The sequence below is a fragment of the Canis aureus genome, chromosome 19 (genome assembly GCF_053574225.1).
Source record: "Canis aureus isolate CA01 chromosome 19, VMU_Caureus_v.1.0, whole genome shotgun sequence".
NCBI lineage: Eukaryota > Metazoa > Chordata > Mammalia > Carnivora > Canidae > Canis > Canis aureus.
In genome coordinates this window covers 6,441,701-6,467,420 of record NC_135629.1, presented here as the reverse complement: position 1 = coordinate 6,467,420, position 25,720 = coordinate 6,441,701, and the positions used below count along the sequence as shown (strand labels likewise).

The following is a 25,720-nucleotide window of genomic DNA, read 5'->3' as shown; positions in this document are numbered from 1 at the left end:
CTATCATAAATAAATAAAAATTAAAAAAAAAAAAAGAAAAAGAAATAGAGGAAAGAAAAGAAATAGAGGAAAGAAAAAGTAGAAAAAATGCTTTTAATATTAGTATTTTTCAGCAGAAGATCCAGTATTTGTTGGCAAATAACATTTGTACTCATAAAAATAGAAATTAGGGGTAGGAGAGGTCCTGTGGACTGAAGGCATATATCCCCACTAGAATTCATGTGTTAAATCTTAACCCCCAAGGAGCTGGTATTAGGAAGTGGGATGTTTGGGGGATGATTAGGTCATGAGGATGGAATTCTCATGAATGGGATTAGTGCCCTTACAAAAGCATCACCAAAAAAAGGACAGAGAAAGTTTCCCTGCCCATTCTACTATGTAAAGTTACAGTGAGAAGATGGCTAGTCTATGAAGAAGCAAGTCCCCACCAGAAACTGAAATCTCCTAGCACCCTGATCTTGGATTTACTTCCTAGACTTCCTAAATTTCTGCTGTTTATAAGCCACTCAGTCTGTTCTAACAGCCTGAATAGATTAAGATCGAGGGCTTTATAGTCATCACTGCAGTTTTTAAAATTTTTAGAATTCTAGAAAAGGAAAAGTTTGACTCAATGCCCCCCTTTTTAAAGATTTTACTTATTTATTTATGAGAGAGAGAGAGAGAGAGAGAGAGAGAAAGCACAAGGAGGAGGAGGGGCAAAGGGAGAGGTTGGAGAAGCAGGCTCCCTGCTAGTGGGAATCTGATGCAGAGTTCGATGTGGGGCTCGATCTCAGGACTCTGGGATCATGACCTGAGCTGAAGGCAAATGTTTAACCAACTGAGCCAACCAGGTGCCAATGTTATAAATCAATGTAGATTTATAACACTGTCTGGAATGTCTGGATTAAGTGCAAGTGATGAATAAAACTATAATTTCTTATAATTAGCAGCATAAGCTATGAGAGAGGCATCTTAGTTTACCCAGAATTCAAAGGAAAATAGTGTTAAGATGTTAGAGAATCTCTACCATAGGCCATGAGGTGATGAGGGGATTCCAGGGGGTTTGGGTTGCAGAGCTGTACTATATTATTTGTGAATTTAGTCAGCATCCAATGAATTATCCTAATTCAATTCAACTGTCTAAAAATAAGAAGAAATGGGACCTTTACTGAAAAAGTTTGAGGATCTCTTATTTCTAATCTGAAACTAAAAAAAAAAAAAAAAAAAAGGAATTATCACCTATGTAGAAGATCTTTTTTTAAATTGTATTTATTTGACAGCAAGGGAAGGAGAGAGAGAGAGCACAAGGCGGGGGGTGGGTGAGGGAGTAGCAGGCTCCCTGCTCAGCAGGCTCCCTGCTCAGCAGGCTCCCTGCTCAGCAGGGATGTGAGGCTAGATCCCAGGGTCTTGGGATCATGACCTGAGAAGAAGGCAGATGGTTAACTGGCTGAGCCACCCAGGTGCCCCCTATGTAGATTTTGAGAGGAATTTTCTTGGCCTCTGATTCAGGTATACCCTAAGCTAAATTTATTTGGGGTAATGTTCTCCTTAGAAGATCTGCAGAAAGCTTAAACCTCTCCCACCCAGGGTAAATATAAAACTGAAAGGTAAAGATGGGTTGCTGCCTACTTGAAATAAGGAGCAAAGGGAAGGAAAGCCACGCAATAAATGTCTTCCTCTTCCTTACTTCTGTGGAAATGGCAAAACCAAGTCAAAATAAATCTACTTGATAAAACCACTCATCTCTATGTGAGCTGGAATTGCTTGGTAGGTCTGAGAGAGCAGACTGATAGAATGATAATGAGAAAGTGATGCTCTGATGTGTTAGGATGCCATGCCAGACTGCTAACTAAATTCATTCATTCAAATATTCATATACACAATCATCCACACATACATTTTGAGTTTATGGCATTTGTAAGGCTCTGTGCTAATATGTGTCGAAAATACAAAGATGTCTGTGTTGCTGAAAAGCACCCCACTTCCTAATTGTAAAAATGAATAAATATTTCAATTTGCTTCAGGTATATTATACTTAAAATAGAAGCCAGGACACAGTTCTTTATAATCTAGTTCAAAGATACTTTATAACAAAATAAGATTATAAAAGCCCAAACAACTTCAGAAAGTCATTTTTAAATACTTAGGGGCACCTGGGCAGCTCAGTCGGTTAAGTGTCCTCTTGATTTCAGCTCAGGTCATGGTCTCAGGGTTGCAAGATTGAGTCCCACATCAGTCTCCGTGGTGGGCATGGAGCCTGCTTAAGATTCTCTCTCCCCTTCTGCCCCTGCCTACTTCTAATAAAAAATGCCCACATATTTAGACATATGGACCTCAATGTGTTCATGAGTTTATTATTAAAAAAACAAGAAACAAGCTTATTGAGAAGTGCCTAGAGAAATGATTTAAAGCAGATGTAGGTATTTTGTTTTCATTTATTATAAATCCTGCTGATTAAATGTTTCTTCCTCCTTCTTATTGTCCCCTACTCTGAGAAACGTAATCATCCATTCTTTTTCTAACTCAAGATAAGATTTGAGGGATAAATTGTAAAACAAAACAAAAAACAAACCAAAACATGGGTCTAGTCCTAAATGAAATTAATATATCCCACAAGAGAAGATCAGGATAAAATTATAACACTACTATTTATTTATTTAGTTCAAAGTATTTCAATTCTCACATTTAGTAGAGTCAGACAGTTTCTTCATTCATAAAATAAGGGGTTGGATTATGCAATCTTTAAGGTCTCTTCCATCTCTAAGAGACTGTGATTTTCTTTTATCCTTTTGAAAACAGGCATAAAGAGCTGTACTATGACTTGCCTGAGGCTAACAGAAATTTGTCAGCATGGCTAGGATTAGACCCCTAATTCATCCCTGAATTCATTAGTGATACACAGAAAAGTCAGACTCAGCTCTGATCTAATGGAGCTCAGTCTAATAGGGGAGGAAAGGCAAGTGAACGGTAATGGACATGACACAGTTTTAGGTACAGAGCCAAGAGAAGGTAAAGAGGTATGACCTGGGAATTTCATCATTTCTTCTTTCAAGGCCTTCACATCTTTCTGCCAAATCTTTTTTTTTTTTTTTTAAATGTTTATTTATTTATGATAGTCACAGAGAGAGAGAGAGAGAGAGGCAGAGACATAGGCAGAGGGAGAAGCAGGCTCCATGCACCGGGAGCCCGACGTGGGATTCGATCCCGGGTCTCCAGGATCGCGCCCTGGGCCAAAGGCAGGCGCCAAACCGCTGCGCCACCCAGGGATCCCCTTTCTGCCAAATCTGATTATCTTAGGAAGCAATGTAGGTTAGACCTCATATACTTATGTTCTCAAACTAATATCTGGAAATGATATAAAGTTTCACATTTTTACTCTTGACCAGAGGTAAAAATGAACCAAGAATAATTAAACCATATCTCACTTCTTATAGCACATACACTATACTGATTTAAAGGGGAAGCAGGGGAAGGGGAACACCCGGGTGGCTCAGTGGTTGAGCATCTTGGCTCAGAGCATGATCCTGGGGTCCAGGGATCCAGGGATCAAGCCCTGCATCAGGCTCCCTGCGAGGAGCTTGCTTCTCCCTCTGCTTATGTGTGCCTCTCTCTGTGTGTCTCTCATGAATAAATACATAAAATCTTTAAAAAATAAAAATAAAGGGGAAGGGGAGGGGAATTACAAAATTTATTTTTTAAATGCTCTTCATTATTAATAACAAACCTTCCCTGGACCAAAGCAATGAAGAATATCTTATCTACTTTTTCCCTTAGCAATGAAAGATCTTTCTATAAGGTGATGATTATCTAAAGATTATTTTAGACAATATACTCTTTCTGATTTTATTATGTTTGTCATGAATTCAAATGAGCCGATCCTACTATGCATTTTTGGTGCAAAATGAAACTTTTATTTCCCTTATATTATTAAAGGGGAACATGCTGTCCTTGGCAAGCAAACAATTTTGTCTGAGTTTGATAACTATTTGAGGCTTCAAAGGATTCTATAATTATCTCAGGTCCAACTAAATGGAAAAAGCAAACAGTTAAAACTATAGATATATTTTTTGAAGCATTAAGGAGATCAGTTTGATACAATAGTTTAAACACTATCAAAACACTCTTCAGCTACAGATTTTAATTCTAAAACCTCATCAATTTAGAGGATCTGGAAAGTGTGAAAGTTTCCCCACATCCACAGGAAATACACTCTGGTTTGGGTTTAAGGATACTACACAGTAAAAATAGAATTTGCAAATGCAATCTATGTACTTGAAGACAAAAAATGAGTATGATGAGATTATTATTTAAAAATTTTTTTTTAAAGATTTTATTTATCCATGAGAAACACAGAGAGAGGCAGAGACACAGGCAGAGGAAGAATCAGGCTCCCAGGGAGCCTGGTGTGGGAGTCGGTCGATCTGGGACTCCAGGACCACGCCTTGGGCAATAGGCAGACGCCCAATTGCTGAGCCACTCAGGGATCCCCAGTATGATTAGATTAAAACCCAAATTAAATTTCTGGTCCCCTAAATTATCACTCTAATAAAAATGAAGAGATGTAGACAATAGAAATATCACTGGCACTGCCTTTAGGACATTAGATGAATCAATTAAGAAAACATGTACTATTAGTTTTCTGTCAATGTGATACTATGAGAATACAACTTATCAAAATCTCTGGATATCTGATGGTCTTCTCTTTAATACCTCCTTAATTCTAATTTTTCCCAACTAGAATACTCTCAGATATCAGCCTGATCATAGTGAGAATGGTGGGAAGGGCAGGGGAAAGGTATTATAAGGTAGTATCTGATCTTGGCTTAAAGAATGGGTAAGATTTAGATACCATGATTGGGGTGGGCTGGGAAAGGAAAGGGAAGATAAAGTGATCCAAGCTGTAAGAAAAACCTAAGTGAAAAACAGAGTGAATACAGAGCCTACATAGCAAACAAAGAAAAATTCACTTTGGCTGAACATTAGACTCACTGGCTAATGAAGTTAAGCTAATTGGTGCTAATTCATGAAGAGGCTTAAGCCATAAACTGAGGAATACGAATTTCATTCTGAATACAAAGGGAGCACTTGAAGGCTGTATGGCAAGAGAAAGATGATAAGAAACATAGTTTAGAAAGATTTATGTAATTAGTATGCAAACAGATTAGGGAAAGGCAAAGTTGGAGATGGAGGCAGGGAAGACTTAAAAAGCTACTACAAAAAAAAAAAAAAGCTACTACAATTATCTTGAAAGAAGTGATGCTGGCCTGAACATTACTGGGCAATGTGAACAAATAAGAAAGTACAGACATACAAGACATTTTAATTATAGTACAATACCTCCTTAAGTGGGTAGACAAAGAGAATATTAAGAATGTAAAATATATATGCAATTTATTTAAAAGACAAAAGATTATTTTCCTTTCTATATAAAGAAAGAGATCCACAACTGTACAGAGATTTAGTCAGAAAAAAATATACAGATGGCCTAAAAACATAAGAAAAGATGCTTAACACTGCTCACAATAAAATAAGTGAAAATTACACCAAGAAACCATTTTTCACCTATCAGGTTAATACAAATTAGAAAGTCACAACCAACTAAGTTGGTAAGATAATAAGGAATGAGTGCTCTCAGATATCGGTGGGAATGCAAAATAGCGCAATCTCTTTGGTAGGAAATACAGAATCTAGCAAAGTTATTCTCACTTTTAGTAACTAAACTCAAAGACACATTAGTAAAGAATATGAAAAGATATATAAACAAGCCTATTCACTGCAGTACTTTAATTGCAAAAGCCCAGAAATAACTCAAATGTCCCAAAAGACAAAGCTAGATGAATAAACTATAGTTTAATCCTGTAAGAGACTACCATGCAGCTTTACAAAAGGAATAAGGATTATCTCTGTATCTTGTTATAGTGAGATCAAGTTTGTTTTTTTAAAAAAAACCAAACCAGTATATCAGAATAGTACACTGACATTTTTCTAAGAAACATGCATATAGGGGCACATGGGTGGCTTGGTTGGTTGAGCATCCAACTCTTGGTTTCAGCTTTGGTCTGGTCTTGGGTGGTGGGATTGAGCCTGGCCTGAGGGTTTGCAGCAACTGCCTGGGATTCTCTCCCTCTGCCCCTCCCCCTACTCATTCAAATAAATAAAATCTTAAAAAAAATAAGAAAAGAAAAGAAACGTATATGTATATGAGTGTATGTTTGAGTATGGAAGAAAATATATTTACACCTTTGTTTATCCTTTTTAAAAATGGAAAGCAGGGGCACCTGGGTTGTTCAGTGGTTGAGCATCTGCCTTTGGCTCAGGTTATGATTACAGGTTCCTGGGATTGAGTCCCTGCATCAGGCTCTGAGCCGGGAGCCTGCTTCTCCCTCTGCCTATGTCTCTGCCTCTCTCTGTGTGTCTCTCATAAATAAATAAATAATCTTAAAATAATAAAGCAAGCAAGCAAACAAGCAAAGGTGTGCCTGAGTGGCTCAGTCGGTTTAGTATCCGACTCTTGATTTCACTCAGGTCATGATCTCATGGTTCATGGGCTCTGCCCTCATTGAGGAGTCACCTTGGGATTCTCTCTCTCTCTCTCTCTCCCTCTGCCCCTCCCCCTACTCATGCACACACTCTCTCTCAAAATGAATAAATAAGATCTTAAAAAATAACAAATAAAAATGGAAAGCAAAGCTTCCCCATCTCCCCTAAAAGTTACTTGTTCAGAGGAAAAAATAGGTATAATGGACAAAGAAAGAAACTAGATTTCTCTGTTTTGCAGATTTGACTGTTTTGCAGATTTGACTTTGGAACCATTTGTATGCTTAAATAAGTATAAAATCAAATTAAACCAAAATGGAAAAAAACCTCCCAAAATGTAAAAAGTGAAATGAAACAAGCTCATGTCAAATTGGTAAATTAACAACACAGAGAATTATTTCAAGTGACTTTAAAACATATTTTACCTTACAGACAAAAACAACTACAAAGAAATATTGTACCATTTTCAATTGTCATACTGGCATAACACAGAAGCAATGGGCATACTCAGTGTTCAAAATGGTACTATTTTTCACCAAAAGGAACCAGGGATCCTTGGAAGAGCATAATTGATTCTTGATCTGGAGAAGAAAAATTTCTCAGCTTTTATGAGAAATACATAATTTCATAAATTTTATGAGATTAAATAAGGACTACTGGGTCATGTCAAAAAATTTATGAGCTATTTCCAAGAATAACATTATTTAGGGCACCAATCAGTTTACTACTTGGACAGAGGTACCACGTTATTATGAATTATATATTGAATATTCTTTCTCTAAAAGTGTCAGTAGGCTGAATAAATCTTCACACTAAAAATTCCATGAGTATTCTATTAATACACTATCTTTCTCACTGCAGATCACCCTCAACAAATGTATATTAAGAATCTAGAAGTTGTAAGCAAGTAAAGTAAGTCAGAGAAAGACAAATACCATATGATTTCACTCATATGTGGAATTAAGAAACAAAACCAATGAGCAAAGGTGGGGGAGAGGGAGGCAAACCAAGAAACAGACTCTTAACTTTAGAGAACTAATGGTTATAAGAGGGGAGGTGGGTGGGGGAATGGGTGAAATCTGTGATGGGGATTAAGGAGTGCCCTTGTGATGAGCATCGGGTGACATATGTACCTACCTGTTGAACCACTAAATTGTACACTTGAAACTAACATTACACTGTATCTCAACTAACTGGATTTTAAATAAAATTTTTAAAAAAAGAATCTAGAGGCTGAAAATATAATCATGAACATGAAAGATGTGTCCCTACCTTTATAGAGCTTAGTCTAGTGGAAAACAACGGCAATTCAAAATATTGAGATAGTACCCTGGTGGAATGTAGTAGAGAGTGCTAAGAGAACATAAAACAGGGGCAACTAACTCAGAGCTGGTGGATCGGAAAGTCTCTCTGAAGATATGACACCTAAGCTGATATCCAAAGGACATTCAAGAGTTTTTTTATGTTGCTTGTTAGTTGGGGATGAAAAATGGGGAGTGGGCAACAAGAGGGTCAGGAAAGAGACATGTGCAATGGCAACTAGAGTAGGACTCACTGAGGGACAAATGGTAATTTAGTGTGGCTCGTATATAGCCAGGGTGGGAAGGGTGAAAGATGAGGTTAATGAGGAAAGCAGAAGTCACGTTGTAAAGAATCTCTACAGATTATGTTAGGAGAGTTTTGGTCTTGTCAATGAAGAATTTTCAGGGGAGAAATGACTTCATTAAATCTGTCTGCAGCATCTAGAATGGAGTAGATAGGGGCAGTAACATAAGAAGCAAGGAAACCAGTTAGAAGACTGATATGGAAATCCAGGTGTGACACTGTGGATGGAGACATGTACATTCAAATACAAGAATCAAGGCCTTCATTGGTTGGGGTGAAGGAGGTATGCAGGGAAAAATAATTAGAAATGGAAGATAATGCCTAGGCTTCTGGTCTTAAGCAAATAGTTTCACAGGGAGTGATATTTAATAAGAAACATTGTAAAAGGGGCATATGGGTGGCTCAGTCAGTTAAGAGGCTGCCTTTGGCTCAGGTCATGATCCCAGGGTCCTGGGATAGAGCCCTGAGTCAGGTTCACTGCTCAGAAGGGAGTCTGCTTTCCTTCTCCCTCTCAACCCCCCCACCCCACTCATGTGCTCGCTCACTCTCTCTCAAATAAATAAATAAAATCTTAAAAAAAGAAAGAAACAAACAAACAAACACTGGAAAGGAAGTAGGTTTGGGAAAAGAAAGGAGAAGGGAAAATGAGTTCATTTTTGACCATGTTAAATACTGGGTGCCTCTGATACAACCCAAAAAAAGATGTAAGTAGGCAAATGACTCTTTTTCTCATTTCCCACACTCAATCCATTACCAAATCCTGTCAGGTCCATCTTCAAAATATAACAAAAAATCTGTCCACCTCTCTTCATTGCCACATTTAAATACCCTACTACAAAGCATCATTATCTTCCTCCACAGTCTCTATGTATCCATTTTATTTTCTAGTCTTCACATGGTGGGCAGAGTGGTCTTTTAAAAATATTAATCAGGGTGCCTGGTGGCTCAGTCAGTTAAGCATCTGCCTTCAGCTCAGGTCATGATCCTAAGGTCCTGGGATGGAGCCCCACATTAGGTTCCTTGCTCCGTGGGGAGCCTGATTCTCCTAACCCTCCTCACTTGTGCTCTCTGTTACTATTATCTGTCTCCCTCTTTCTCAAATAAATAAATAAAATCTTTTAAAAATATATAAATCAGATCATGTTAACCTCTGTTATTTTGTTAATCTCTATTTTAATCCCGAATGTGCTTCCTATGAATTTTAAAATAAAAACAGACTTACTACAGCCAAAAAATCCCTCCATGATATGCACCCTTTTACATCTTTTATTAATTGCTCTCACCTAGCCCTACCTACAGTGACGAGTTCCTCTGCTTCTAGGGAATTTCTTTTTTCATCAGAGAATTGCTCACTTTTCTTCATTCCCCTTTCCTCCTTCAAAACACAGGTCTTGCTCCTTGTCTTCAGATTTCAAGTATCAACTCTTCAGAGAGCTTTCCCTAACCACAATCTATCACATTACCTTGATTTACTGTCTTTGTACTAGAATCTGTAATCTTGTTTATTCCCTGCAACATAAACTCCATGAGAAATGAAACGCGTTTTACCTTTTTCACTGCTATACTTTGTATAGATGGTATACAGTTGATACATGTTTGCCAAATGAATTAACAAATAAATACATGAATAGGGCTCAGGGTGAGATCCTGGAGTCCCCGGATTGAGTCGCACATCGAGCTCCCTGTATGGAGCCTGCTTCTCCCTCTGCCTGTGTCTCTGCCTCTCTCTTTGTCTCGAATGAATGAATGAATGAATGGAACTACTCTACTTTCAGTTTAGAAGAAAAATCTTAGCTAGAGATACTGATTTAGGCGTCTTTCAAATGTGAATAACAAATAATGTCAGTGAAATACATTCCTCATGGAAAGTATAGAGAGAGAATAAAAGAGGGCTTAAAACAGAGCCTGGAGGAACATCAACATTTAAAGGATAAGCAGAAGAAAAGGGGTACCCCAAAAGAAGCAAGAAGCCAGCGCCAGAGAAAAAGGAGAAAAGCCAGCTAATCTTTCCAAAGTGCAAGATGCTGTAGAAAAGCAGTCTTTATTAGAAAGGGAGGTAAACTATGTATTCAATGGAGTCAGATATATAGTCAGCAAACATTTCTTAAGTGCCTACCATGTGCCAGGAACTATGTTATGCTATGGAGTTGAAATATAGGAATAAAGTTAACAAGAAAACAGATGAAACACTATTTAATCACTATTCAAAGACTGATATAATCTTCTCTAAGTATGCTATGAGCAAGTCTCAATCTGATTCTTAATTATCACAACTGTTGAGAGAATTAAATGAGGTCTTGTTCATAAAGTGCTAAATATAATATCTGCAACACAAGAGGCACCCAATAAATCACAGCTACCGTTATTCAAATGATCTTCCCATCATGGATGAAAAAAAAATGTACAAAAAATACCAGTATACTATAACAATTTACAGTAACCTTCCTAGGGGAATAATCTGATTTAAAAATCCATGTCTATTCTAAGAATACTAAAGTAAGCAAAGGGATGGGGTTTTTTATGGGGAAACCACTGAGAGGTACCATCTCAAGGTTTTTTCCAACATTCCAGTTTGGTTTCAGTACAGGCAAAGTAGTATTTAAGTGACTGAAAAGTAGATTAACAGACTCATAGACTTCAGTGCACAGCTATTTATTTAGCTCCCCCCCTACCCCAGATATGACTCAGAGAAACACCACACACCTGCCTTCTCCCTCGAGAGAGAGGCTCCTTGGGTTTATCTTATTCTAGAACAAGACTTCTTGACTTTTCTAAAAGTAGACAGGTTAGAAGGAAAAGCACAGTATGACAGCCCAATTATATCTCATTTTTTGTGCTTTATTTTTTTAGATTATATTGTTTAATTATCCTCATAAGAGTCAAGAGATTTGCCTGTTTTTAAATAAAGAACAAAAGTACACTAAGTTGAAAAAAGACAAATTCCTCTGAAACACTAAACAAGAAAATGCCAGAATGCTTCTCACTTACATTCCAATTGGGAACATGCGGCTGAAATACCATTGATCAACAGGAACCTTTATTTTGCATGCTACACAATCCAACCCCCAACCGAAATGCCTCCTTCCTACCAGCGCACACTACTTTCCATTGATTTCCCTCTACTTTAGTTGTCGCCTCAACTCTAGCGATCAAGGCTCCAGTGATTATCTTCTGGCCAAAGGAAAATTATTTTCCTTGTTTCTCTTTTGTTCTTCTCTAACAGACTACTAGTTATTTTGTCCGGACCATGTGGGCAGCAGGGCTACAGGCCTTCTGCCAGTCACACATGCTTAGCAAGCAAAAGTAAACAAGACATTCTTCTAAGCCGAAACGTTCTAAAAGGAAACCACAGCATTTAAGTTTCTGAATATTCTCAGGTAAATAGTCTGTTTACTAGACAGAGTGCATTAACAGACAATGGTCTGGGATAAAAACCAACCAATTCAAAATTTAAACACAGATCTAAGTTTTTCTTTACTATTAAGGCCAAAAGAACATGAAATTGGAAAGTAATACCCTAATCGTAACTCAATCACTATGCATTTGTGCTTGTGCCTCTGTAAGGCTAAAGATACTTTTCCCTTTCTGGCCTTCAGACCAGGTAGAATTTTTAATATCGGATCTCTTTGCAGTACAGCATAATTGCTAGAAGTATAATATTTTCTCAATATTAATAAGGTCCCTTTTAAGCAATTATTAAAACAACTTAACTCCATCCTAACAAGGTTTTGTTCTGTTGTTTGTGGGTGTTTTTTTTCTTTTGAGACTCTAGCATCAAACAACTGCTTTTTGATTTGGCACCTTATTCAGAATTCAATGACTTGTGGTAGAAGCACATCTTCCACCGTAATATACAGAGACTACCTAGCAGCAGTAAATCAACTAAGTGGTTGATCATGTGCTTATTGGTAGTAGAAATTAAAAACCAAGATGTAATTTCCAGCTTTAAACCCCTTGTCAGATTTTACTTCTAAGACAACATTGCAAAATTTAAAAATGTCTCATATTTTAACTTCATTTCCCACACAGGGCTAAAGTCAAGGAAGTCTCTTGACATAATTTTTTCTGTGTAACAACCATAATGTAAAACAATCATAAGGTCCTTAACAATATATATATATATTTTTTAAAAGAGACAGAGAGAGACGGAGAGTGCACACACAGGTGGAGGGAGAGGAGAGAGTGAAGCTCAAGCAGGCTCCATGCTCAACTTAGAACTCAACTCAGGGGTCAATCTCAAGACCCTGAGATCATGACCTGAGGTGAAATTAAAAAGTTGGACACTGAACCAACTGAGCCACCCAGGCAACTAGGGTCAGTCCTTATCAATCTTAAATTCTTTCTCTAGGTTGCATTCTCATCACATATACTCATCATTTTACTAAAAATTCTCTTTCTAATATGGTATCCTATTTTAAAGATGTAAAAAGGTATCATTTGTGGTACATTTTTGGTGGTAAGGGGGAATCAGGGAAACCTCTCTCCTTTAAACCACCCCAGCTTTCAGATATAATTAACATATTATGGCACATTTAACTTTGCATAGTAGTTGGTTCTTTAATATCATGGGAAATATCCTCACACAGTAGTGGTTATGTAATTAAGTTACAAAAAGAACATACTCAAAGTCTTCATGATGAAGATTTGCCTCTCTGAATTCCTTTTAGATCTTAGCAGATCAAATGGCCTGAAGAATAGGAAATATGAAGTCCTACCTTTCCAAGTAAAATGCCAATCATAACAACAATCTACATCTTAAACCAAAACAGAACAATGTGCGGTAAGGTAGGACTCCTTTTGGGAAAAGGAGGTTTGATCACTTAATAGTTTCAGTAAGGACTAAGGACTAAGGTCTAAGGACTATTTCTGGCACCAATGATGATACATCCTATAAGTCAATTACTTCATCTCTCTAAGCAGCAATAAGATGAAGATAATACCACTTTAGCACTTTTATCCCTTGCCTGTCATGCCAGAATAGTTGTTCAATGATATTTCTGGAACAACAATAAAAAACTTTGGTCTGAGTCCACTGCTGGACTGATGTCTGAGACCATTGATTGTATCATTTCAATCCCCTTCTCACTGCCATGTTTCTCAAAGAAGCTGCCCACACTTACTAATTTCATTTCTCCATTCCATATTCTACACTTTGTTACTGCTGTTATCTAGCTTCCATCACATTCTACCGAAATTTCTCAGTAAGATTTTGTTTTGCCAACATAATGGAAAAAAACAGTAAACTGAAAAGGTCAGTCGAGAACTTAGGTTCAAGCCATCAACTTGACATTTACAAACTTTGTATATTTAAGCATTTCATTTGTAACACTGAGCATCACTTTCCTCATTTGTAAAATTAATGGATTAGATGACAATCTCTAGGATGTCTTCCTTTACTAAATCTATAGTTGTATGAATAAGTTCAGTCAGTCTTCACTTTAATTTCTCTTTGGCATTTGCCACTCGTCACTACCTTCACTCCTTTATTATCCACTCAAAACCCTTCCACTCATGACTTTAAGTGTTACTTCTAAACTAACTTCATGATCATTATCTAACCCTAAATTCTCTATTTCCAAATGCAAAATCTCTTCATTTAGCCATGTAATCTTCACCAAAGATATAATATACACACTCAAACTTGCACTCAAACCAACAAACCACCCATCAGCTTGCCCCAAATCTCCTATTTTCTTAACAATTAAAATCCTCATTACCCAGAGTCTTGGCTTAAAATCTGGGTCTTCCTTCTTTCATCTCAGTTTCAGTAAATTCTGTTGATCTTTATTCTAAAAAATGGATATTCGCTCTTTTTAAATTTCATCATTCATGACTGGATTACTCTAAAAGCCTACTACTTATTCTCTCAATCCTAGTCTGTTCACTCTCCAAACTATCCAGTATTCTCTTGCACTGTTCCATATGGTAACCACTAACTATGGCAATTTAAAATCAAATATTAAATTAAAACTTCAGTTCCTCAGTTGTACAAAGTGCAGTTTTTCAAGTGCTTAACAGACACATGTGGCTAGTGACTATTATACTGGATGGCACAGATATAATTCCATTCTCACTGAAAGTTCTATTGTAAGGAGCTATTACCTTAGACAAAAAAAAAAAAAAAATTAAAGGACTGATTTGAGGGAAAGTTTTTTTTTTTTTTTTTTAAGATTTTATTTATTTATTCATGAGAGACACACAGAGAGAGGCAGAGACAGAGGCAGAGGGAGAAGCAGGTTCCCTGCAGGGAGCCCAATACGGGACTCGATCCTCAAATTCCAGGATCACGCCCTGAGCCAAGGCAGAAGCTCAACCACTGAGCCACTAAGGCGTACCAACAACAAAGTTTCTTAGCACACTATTTACATCATAGGTTTCCATCTACTTAAGAACGTGGGCTGGATTATTAACACTAAACAAAACCAGTCTGAAATCCTTATTCTGGCATCTAAACCCTCCACACTTGGCTTCACAAAACATCTTCATACATTTTCTTTGCTAAATCTGTTGGCCAAGCAGTTTTCACTAATTATGTAGGGCACTATGCTCTCATTATTACATTCATTCCTTCAATAAATAAGCAAATTGTAGGAGACACTTCCAGGTTTGAGGGATTCTGCAGAGAAGAAAACATACAATAATGTTTGGAATGATTCATTGTTCCCTCTCCTCTCACTGGTTCTCTGCCTATCTGTTTTTGAAAGCCCATCTCCTTCAAGCTCTCCTAGCTTACCTTTCCCTTGGTAAGCTCTCAGAGCACTAGTATATAGGCCACATTTGGACACAATTAAATAGTTTGTCTTCTTTCAAGCTTTATCTTCCCAATCAGAATTTAAACTAAAGGAATTTGGTATTTACATCAGAGAGAAAAAGACAAAATTAGTAAATGATATAGTATATTAGAAAGTAATAAATGCTAGAGACAAAACAATAAAGCAAGGGGATATGGTAGTTTTACAGTGCTCAGGGAAAGTCTTGCTGAGATGATTGGAAAAGATGACATTTAAGGAAAGATGTGAAAGCAATGAGCAAATGAGTGATATAGCTAACTGGAGGAAGAACATCCCAGGCAGAGGGTAAAGTACATTGCAAACGTTCTGAGGGAGGAGTATGCTCTGTATGTTCCAGGGACGACAAGGGGGCCAGTATAGTGGAAATGAGCAAAGGGGAGAATAGAATATGACGTCAGAATTAACAGATAGACTCTGTAGGCGACACAGGGTGAATGAGAAAGCAAGACACTGGAGGGTTTTGATCATAGGAATGACATCATCTGGCTTAAGTTTTATTAGTATCACTCTGTCTCTTGGATGAAGATAAACTCTAATGGGGCAAGCATAGATGCTGGAGGACTAGGACTAGTTAGAAGGTTAATACAATAATATAGATGAAAGAGGAGGGTAGGAAAAACCAGAAATAGACATATTTAAATATTTTAAAAATGGAAGCGGGAGGATCTACTGGTATATTAGGAATGAGAATGAGATATCGAATCAAAGATTTTAGCGTGAAGCATGGAGATGCAAATAAATGAAAAGGAGAAGACCAAGAAACCAGGGAGCAGGGAGGATACCAGAAGCTTTTGGACAAATTTTGAAATATCTACTAGACATCCTAATGGAGATGTCAAGTAGGCATCTGAATATACAGGTCTAGAGTTCAAGGAAAAGATCAGGACGATAAATGTACATTTGAGAATTGTCAACATATAGATGGTATTTAACATCATAAGACTAAATAAAATCACTAGGAAAGCAGTATATTGGACTGAACCTGCATTGCAGTATTAATTAAAATCAAGAAAGGAGACTGAAACTGAAAGACCAGTGAGGTAGGGGAAAACCCTGAGTGTGGTATCCTGAAAGCCACATGAAAAAAGTATTTCATTGAGGATACACCCTCCAAGTACCAAATGTTGCTGAAAATCAAGGTAACAATTGATCATCGATTTAGTAACAAAGGGGACACAGGAGATCTTGGCAAAGCACCCGCGAGGGACTGATACTAAGGAAATGAGTAACACCTATGTTTTGAAGTCTTCAAAGCTGTAGAATTAGAGTGGTACTGATAGACGTAATAATCTCTCATTGCTTACTCCTCCTTTGACCCCTAGGGGGAACTATTTTTTTTTGGTATAGAAGGAGTTGGAAAAAAGAGAGAGGAGCGTCTCTTGGGTATGTTGTGTCATCATCTTTTCTATACTTTTCTGGTGGTTGCTGAGTACCATTTGATTATCATATGAGTTGTGGTATGTTATTTCTTACTATTTGGAAGCTAGGAAAAAAACCTCCCATTTATAAGCTAAAGCATTATACTTAATAACTTTTAAAGGTAAAAGAAAAAATTTTCAAAATCTGTGAATTTAACAATCAGAATGGGAATTCCATGTAGGCTGTCCCTTAAAACCAACTATTTTATAGTAGCCTTTTTGTTCTTTCCCTTAACCTGAGAAATAGGCAAGGTGGTTCTTAAAGCCACTATCTTCACAACTTAACAAAGTCAGACACAAATACATTTCTACTGTTAAAAAAAGGACTGAGTTAGGTTTGTCAAACCTAGTGACAACTCAAATATTGTGTTACTAGTCTCTTGGGATGAATGAAACATGAATCCTCCTGTTTTTCAGGTTAGCTAGAGTCTGAAAAGTGTCATATACCTAACAGTCTCTTTATTATCTAAATATCTAATGTATTTGCTCACTGAATAACAGAGAAAGGAAATTTCATTAGGATGTTTCTAAGTACTGATGTTTATGTAGGAGTCTAAATGACAAAATCTACAGGGACACAACTTTCTAAATCTCAAAATCTAGGAAAAATGCAGTCAGACACAAAAATTTTTCCAGTGGTCAGTACAGCTCTAACATTTATTTTGTGATAATTTTCACACACAAGATACAGCACTTATTAAAGGTGGTAGATTATCATCCCTTGACACAGACCTTTATTTATAAAAGGAAGATGGGGAGAGAAGCCTCTATTTTCAATATGCACCCAAACAGAAAAAAAGGACTGAAAGCCACGTTAGTTGTCCTGAATATTTTTTTTTGTCCTGAATATTTAAAAGTACTTGACAGTTGTAAAATGTGGTGTGAAATATTACCTTATATTTAAGAGTTTTAAATACCATTCCAAATATATTCATATCCATTGTCTACTTGTTTCTATGAGGTAATAAGAGTAAACAATATGCCATTTTAAGATTCAGGAACTAATGCACAGAGAAATTATTTATCTAAAGTCAAACAATCAAAGAACTCTGAGTTTCTACTTATGGGCTCTTTTCATCATATCAAAAAGATGAATTTAAAATGTAAATACCTGGGACACCTAGGTGGCTCAGTGGTTGAGCGTCTGCCTGCAGCTCAAGGTGTGATCCCGGGGGTCCCAGAATGGAGTCCCACATCAGGCTCCCCATAGGAAGCCTGCTTTTCCCTCTGCCTATCTGTCTCTATGTGTCTCTCATGAATAAATAAATAAAATCTTTAAAATAAATAAATAAAAATGTAAATACCTACAAGAACCAGGATAAGGCTGCCAGTTAATTGCCATTTCTGATAAAGTTTGGTATCTACGAAGAAGATAATATTAGCAGATATTCAACAAATATTTGGTGTCTACTATATGGCAAGTCTTATCAGACATGAGATTACTCTGCAGGAGAGGGGAGGAGAGGGGAGGCTGGAGTAAAAGTACCCAAGGTAGGGATGGTGGCAGTAGAATGGAAAGAGATGAAAAGAAAGTAGACAAGGAGATTAGCCACTTTTTTTTTTTTTTTTTTTTACTGTTCTTTGTACTTAAATTCATTCATGAAATAATACTTATTTAGCACTTATCAAATACCAGATACTATTCTATGTTTCTGCATGAGTGAACAAAAGAGATAACTATCTTTATCATAAGGTTTACACTGGGGGGCACACAAAAGAAAGAAAAATATATAATGTATCAGATGATACTAAACACACTGGAGGGAAAAAAGAAAATAAACTGAGGAGGAAGATAAGAAGAGTTGGGGAAAGGGTGTGTGTGTGTGTGTAAGAAGTAGTTTGCTATTTTAAATAAAGAAAACAGTCAAAACCTTGCTGAAAAGGTGACCTCTGAGCTGTGACCTCAAAGATGTACAAGAGCAATCCATACAGATATAGATCTTCCTTGACTTATGATGGAGTTACATTCCAATAAAGGCACTGTAAGTTGAAGATAGTGTAGGTCAAAAATGCATTTAATATACCTAACCTACGAAACATCATAGCCTAGCTTAGCCTACCTTAACTGTGCTCTGAATGCTTGCATTAGCCTATAGTTGGGCAAAATCATCTAATACAAAATCTATTTGATAATAAACTACTGAAGAGCTCATGTAATTTACTGGATACTGTACTGGAAGTAAAAAACAGAATGGTTGTAGGGGTATAAGATACTTCTATCAGTTGGTTACCCTGTGACTGCGACTGACTGGGAGCTACAGCTGCTGCCACTACCTAGTACCACACAAGAGAGTGCTATACTGTGTGGATGGCTATCCCAGGAAAAGATCAAAATTCAAAATTCCAAGTACAATTTGTATTGAATGCTTATGGCTTTCACATTATCATAAAACTGAAAAATCACAAGCTGAACCATGATAAGTCAGGAACCACCTATATTTGGATGAAGAGCTTTATAGGTAGAAAAAAGAATAAATGCAAAGGAACGGAAGCAGAACTGTGGTACATTTGAAAAACAGCAAGGAAGGGGTGCAGCTAGAGTGGTATATGTAAAGGAAGTGAACAGTAAGAAATGAAGTAGATGTTCATCTTTACATACAACCTACTATCTCCATTTACTATGCTCCAAGTTCTTTCCAAGTTGGAATATATACAGAATGTATATTATATGTTCTAAAATTTCTTACAGTTGTAATGGTTGGGTGTTATTGAATACAATGATGAATAATAACATCATTTCATAAGACTCAAAACCCAAATAATCATTCACCACTAGCTACTGAGTAGAATGGGTCAGATTTCCAATTCTGTCCAAAGAGAATCCTGTTGAGACGAACCTTTGTGGCTAGTTTCCTTTTTTTTTTTTTTTCTGAAAAGATTCTATTTATTTATTCATGAGAGACACACACACACACACAGAGGCAGAGACAAAAACAGGTTCCCTGCGGAGAGCCCAATGTGGGACTCAATCCCAGGACCCTGGGATCATGACCTGAGCCAAAGGTAGACGCTCAACCAGTGAGCCACCCAGGTGCCCCTGTGGTGAGTTTCCTAAGTTTCAACACAAACATACTCTACACCAAAAAGAGAATGGGAAGTTATACTCAGGTTTTGTTTGTATCATTTCATTGTATATCTTCAAATAATTAAAAGAGAGGGAAAAAATATTAGGCAAGTATATTAAAGAGTTCGCAGCTAAAACTCCACAAAGTGATAATATTAAATGATCCATATATATTATATATCTCAAAGACAGTTTTCTAGATTTCCCTCTCTGTTCACTCCATGGAAGTTAAGCCATTTAGGCTAGAACTCCATTACCCTGGTTAAATTTCCCCATAGAAAATATAAATTATCAGATTAGATTTTGAAAGGATGTTCACATTAGAATTCCCTAAAAAAAAAAAAGATATAAAATTTTCAGTAAAGACAAAGTGATCTGCTTCTTAGAGAACACCTGATAGAACAAACTGAAATTTAATGGAAATTTTCTGTGTTACCACAGGCCAAGTCTATTTACATTACCTTCTTTTTAATCTACATGTTTTGCAATAGGGTTCTGTTACAGGTCTATGAGTAGAGCAGAGGCTAAGTTCTAACTAACCCCAGGGTGTCCAAAAGGGCAAATTTTTCTTTTCATTTTCTCATGTAAACCAAAATGATTAAGAACAAATCAGAAATAGTTCCTATTATTAAGTATCACATGCATATTCTATATATAGACATGACAAGTAAAATGTGTTCCTGTCTTTATTTTTTTTTTGTTCTTTTTTTTTTGTTCCTGTCTTTATACACCATTCCTAAAACATGCTTTCAAAAGAGTTACGATTAATTTAGCCTAAACAGGTTCATTTAAAGGATTCTTAAAAGGTTAGTGATTCCATACTACAAACTTATATGTTACACACAAAGGTTATCTTCCAGCTGTGAATAATAGCTGGATAGTTAAGAGAAAGTACCAAGCCTAGAAAGATACCATTTTTCAACCATTAACCTTTAAGTAAACGATTAGCAATGTTTTTCAATGAAAAATAATGAGCCTGAAATTCACTTCTACATTTTGAACTTTTAAAACATTTGACTAGACCTATTATTTCAGAAATACATACATACATACCACGTATGTAGTAAATAGTTTTAAAAAGTAAGTCTACCTTTCACCCTCAGCCCAAGTGTCCCAGGTCCTTTTTCAGAAACAATCACTGTTACCTATCCAAAGATAGTCTCTGTACATATAAAAGGGGGAGCAGGTATATGTGCATATTTTAAACTATATTTTTAAAGAACAGTCACTTCTTTTCAAAAATACTCATGGAAAGGGACATCTGGCTGGGTCAGTAGGAGGAGCATGCCACTCTTGATCTCGGGGTCATGATTTCAAGCCCCATGTAGGGTGTCGAGATTACTTAAAAAATAAATAAAACTTAAAAAAAATACTTATGGGGGCACCTGGGTGGCTTAGTCGGTTAGGCTTCCAACTCTTGGCCTCAGCTCAGGTCTTGATCTCAGGGTCCTGAGGTCAAACCCCACATTGGGCTCCACACCCAGTGTGAAGCCTACTTTAAAAAAAAGAATTTATTATTTATGGAATAAATTTATGGAATAACAGAATAATGAAAATATCACCACCTTAAATTCATACAGTACTTTACAGTTTTGAAAGCACTTTCAAGTATATTTGTTCACTGATCTTCAAAACTAACATCCCTTGGTAAACATATTTCTACTTCAAAGAATCATCTAATTGAGTCATTTACTATATCCATCTCTCTTAGGAAAGTAACACTCAAATCAACCCCAAATGAGATTAACTGAAGAAACAAAAAAAAGCAACACACATCCAAGGAGGTTAACTATCTTTTGTTGGTGGCATTATCTGCTTTCTCAGATCTACAGTCTATAATTTACTCTAATTTTTAAAATTTCAACTGGCATCAGTATCACGGAAACATTTCAGAGTTACCATACACATATTTCTACATTAGTTCCTCTATTTTAGCTTATTATTGCCAATATATTTGAATATGAAAACCATTCTCTATTCCTTACCTATTCCCACCACATCCATAACACATGGAATTAATCCTACTAAGGGTCTCGTTTCATTAACATAAGAGCAGTATCAGTCTTCCTATTTTGGTTCTATAATACAACAATCCTTCCATGCTGATGATACCACTAGTTGATTTAGGCCTCCTAAAAGTGGATTAATGAGTCACAAGAAGATGTAGCACTTAATTTCTGGCTAAATACAAACACCAAACATTATATTTCCAAGTATGAAACCAGCTGATGTCAGGGCACCAACATCCCTCTCTCTGAAACAAATAAAATCTTAAAAAAAAAAAAAAAGAAAAAAGAAGAAAAATAAACTAGTTGATGTCTGAAGTGATGGAGATATGATTAAATGAAAATGGCATAGGGCATTTGGATGGCTTAGTGATTGAGCATCTGCCTTTGGCTCAGGTCGTGATCACGGTGTCCTGCACTGGGCTCCCCACAGGGAGCCTGCTTCTCCCTCTACCTATGTCTCTGCCCGCTGTGTCTCTCGTGAATAAATAAAATCTTTATTTTTAAAAAAGGCATTAAAAAAAGATGTTGTGCATATTTCCATGACTTAAAAGCATCCATCCAGTACAGACTCCCTTGCCCATATATTTCAGGTTTTAAATTACATATAATACTTCACTGTACCCATATAGTACATTAAAAAGGTTCAAAATATATTTTTTAAAACTGTGGTAAAATCTTTTTTTTAAGATTTTATTTATTTATTTATTTATTTATTTATTTATTTATTTATTTATGACACACACAGAGAGAGAGCCAGAGACACAGGCAGAGGGAGAAGCAGGCTCCATGCAGGGAGCCTGATGCGGGACTCGATCCCAGGTCTCCAGGATCAGGCCCTGGGCTGAAGGCAGATGCTCAACTGCTGAGCCACCTGGACTGCCCTAAACTGTGGTAAAATCTAAGTAAAATCTACTATTTTGGCCTTCAAAACACTTTCCAAAACCAAACAGTTTTCCAAACACTTTTCCAAAACACTTCAAAACACTTTCCCTAATTAAAATGGAAGTGAAAGATTCCTCCTCCTTTAAGTGGTAAGAATACATTCATAGGAAAATTAAGTAAGTCATATATATTATTTCAAGTCATAATCCCCAAAGAAATCAGAGAGAAATTCAAAAGAAGGGGCATCTGGGTGATTCAGTCAGTTAAACATCCAACTCTTGATTTTACCTCAGGTCATGACCTCAGGGTTCTGAGACTGAGCCCCAAATCAGGTGTGGAGTCTACTTGAGACTCTCACTCCCTCTGGTCCTCCCTTACCCCTCTTAAATGCCTACTCTCTCAAAAAAACTTTTTCCAAAAGAAACTCTTTTTGAAAAAAAGTTTATATTATGAACTCAAATTATGATCAATACCTCCCTAAATCTTAAGTTTCTTTTTTTTTTTTTTTTTTTTTTAAATCTTAAGTTTCTTTTGCTGATACAAAACTGATACCAAATGGTAGGACACTACCAACGTATGAAGGGCAAGAATAATGTTTTTAGACAATCATATTTTCAAGTGCTCTACAAGTGTGGATTAAATGATTTCAACAAATCAATGGCTGAACTGTGTGTGTGTGGGAGCCCACAAGTCCTATTTCTCAGTCATTCATGTTTTCACAGGCCAACTCAAGGTATACTGTATGATTTTATATTTTATGTTTTCTTCATATGAAAAAAAGTATTTCAAGATTTTATTTTTTTAAGAGAGAGAGAGCGCATGTGCAAGTGAGAAGCAGGGGAAGGGGCAGAGGGAGAGGGAGAAGCAGACTCCCTACTGAGCAGGGAGCCCTATTTGGGGCTGGATCCCAGCTCCTGGGATCATGACCTAAGACAAAGGCAGATGCTGAACCGACTGAGCCACCCAGGTGCCCCTTAAAAATTTTAATATAGCAAGAGAGAACATTCAAATCAAGGAAAAAAATGTGGTATGAACTGAAAAAGCATCAAGGTATCATTAATTTGATGTTATTTTAATTATCTTTGTTTGATATGGAGAGCACATTTTGTGTTGCTATACCTGTCCTAAAGAACTTCAGCCTCTCATGAAAATGTTAAAAATAAATGTGAACCCCAAACTGAGATAGCACTTTAGTTCCATATCGGGAAAATTAAAGTCCAAGTTATCTTAGAACAAACTGTACAGCATTGCATTTCATGTTAAAAGGGTCAGGAGGAGATCCCTGGGTGGCTCAGCGGTTTGGCACCTGCCTTTGGCCCAGCGCATGATCCCGGAGACCCAGGATCGAGTCCCGTGTCGGGCTCCTGGCATGGAGCCTGCTCCTCCCTCTGCCTGTGTCTCTGCCTCTCTCTCTCTATGTCTATCATAAAACAAAAACAAAAACAAAAAACAAAACAAAAAAACAAACTTTAAAAGGGTCAGGAAACATATATTCACATTTTCTTACACATGTATGAACAAACACTAGAAAGATAAATGAGAAACTGGTTACCGAAGGAGGTAGGGATATAAACCAGGAGAAAAGACAGAGCTGGAAGCAAGGTTTCACAGGTAATTTTTTTTTTTTTTTAAGATTTATTTGTTTGAAGGGAGGAGTGGACAAAAGGAGAGGCAAGGGAGTGGGGCTTGATCTTACAACCCTGAGATCACAATCCTAAAATCACGACCTGAGCAAGGACCAAGAGTGAGACGCTTAACCAACTGTGCTGCCCAGGTGCCCCCATAGTAGGTAATTTTTAATTTTTGAACTTATAAAAATCATTACCATTCAAAAGTAAAATAAAAGGGTATAATATTTTACTGGAATAATCTATCTTCAAACCATTTCTCAAAGCCCCTGAGCTTTTATCGTACCTCCTAAAAAATTGAAGTTCCTGCAAAAAAGGGAAAAGACTGATTTTCTATTACCCATATAAAAGATAGGGAAGAGGGGAGGTTAGAGCCAAAGTTACTTAAGACCTTCTGAATGTGTAACTCATTGTATTTAAGCTCTTTAACATTATTATAGAAACTTAAGAGTAACTTTTTCTCTTTCATAAAAGTTCTTTTAAAAAGGTAGTACATTCTAAAGGTTCATAAAAATGCATGTAGTTAACTTCAACCTACTAAATTAAATATGGCTTTATTGAATCAACTATCTTATTCAAACCAATGTTTCTCTGGCCAAAGAAAAAGAACTTCAATTGCAAGAAACACTTACCAAGTTTGACTGATAAATTTAAACCCTATTGGACATTAATTTCAACCGCAGGGGAAAAGAGCTGCTCTAAGAAGTTACGCAAGTGTCTTACTATACTATTTTCTATAACCATGTATACACATATTGGGAAACATCAGAGACCATGACAGTAGAATGACTAATACACCAGAAGCTCATGGAGACAGTTGGTGTGGGGAAACAGAATGGGTTTGGAATTACTAAGTTTGAACCTGACTCTACCCTCCTGATTTGGATAAATGACCTAACTTCTCCAAATCTGTTCCTTTAGTGACAAAATGAAGCTGATACCACCTAACTTGAACATCTGTTGGAGAATCACATGATAATCCACATTGGCAGGTTCCAGATTATTCTGACTGGCTCATGCAGAGCCTTGGGGCAGAAAGAAAAAGTTTCGTTAGTACATATGTTTAAAGTCACATGTGAGAAAACTATGTAGAAAGAAAATAACCTAAAGTGACAAAGAAAAAAGAGGAATTTTCTGGGAGTCAGGTAACTGGAATCTAGTCAAAAAGAATTATTGAACATATCTTTTTAAAAATGAAGCTTTTTACTTCATCTATTTCTTCATTTACTTCCTCCTTTTACAAGTTCAGATGTGAACATGTATTAGCCAACCTAGAGGAATCATTTGAATACTCTAGAGAAAATATCCGGTTTAAGTAAACATGGCTATCAAACTTAAGATAAAAATAATTTAAATTAGATATTAGGTTTAAAATCACTGCAAACATTTATAAATATTTCCTTTCAAAAAATTTCCAACAGAATTTATAGATGATCATATGAATATTCTTTTTTGTTAAAATAGGAAATTGCTTTTAAAATATGAGATCATCTTAAGACATTTCTATACTTGTGGAAGATTATTTCTTATTGGCAAAAATACTTGTTACTAAAGTTGTAATCATATGAAATTGCTATTATTCAATTTTTATTATTATTATTATTATTATTATTCAATTGACCTACAAAAACCTAATTTCACTTTCAGTGTTCAATCTCAAGAAACATATGGGTTAAGCTGAAAAGACAGAAGAGAGGTACAGTGCATTCACTGAAATTAAAAAAAGAAAACTGACATAACTATTCATTTCTCCTTCATATTTCAGCACCTAAACAGATTGAAACAATTAATATTATTTCTTCAATTC

The 25,720-nt window shown here is 36.4% G+C and overlaps 1 protein-coding gene across 4 annotated transcripts in view; it reads right to left on the bottom strand.

The window, feature by feature from the left end:
• The window catches only part of TMCC1 (transmembrane and coiled-coil domain family 1), a 243,468-nt gene that overhangs the window by 91,223 nt on the left and 126,525 nt on the right, over window positions 1-25,720 (bottom strand). The window lies entirely within an intron of this gene.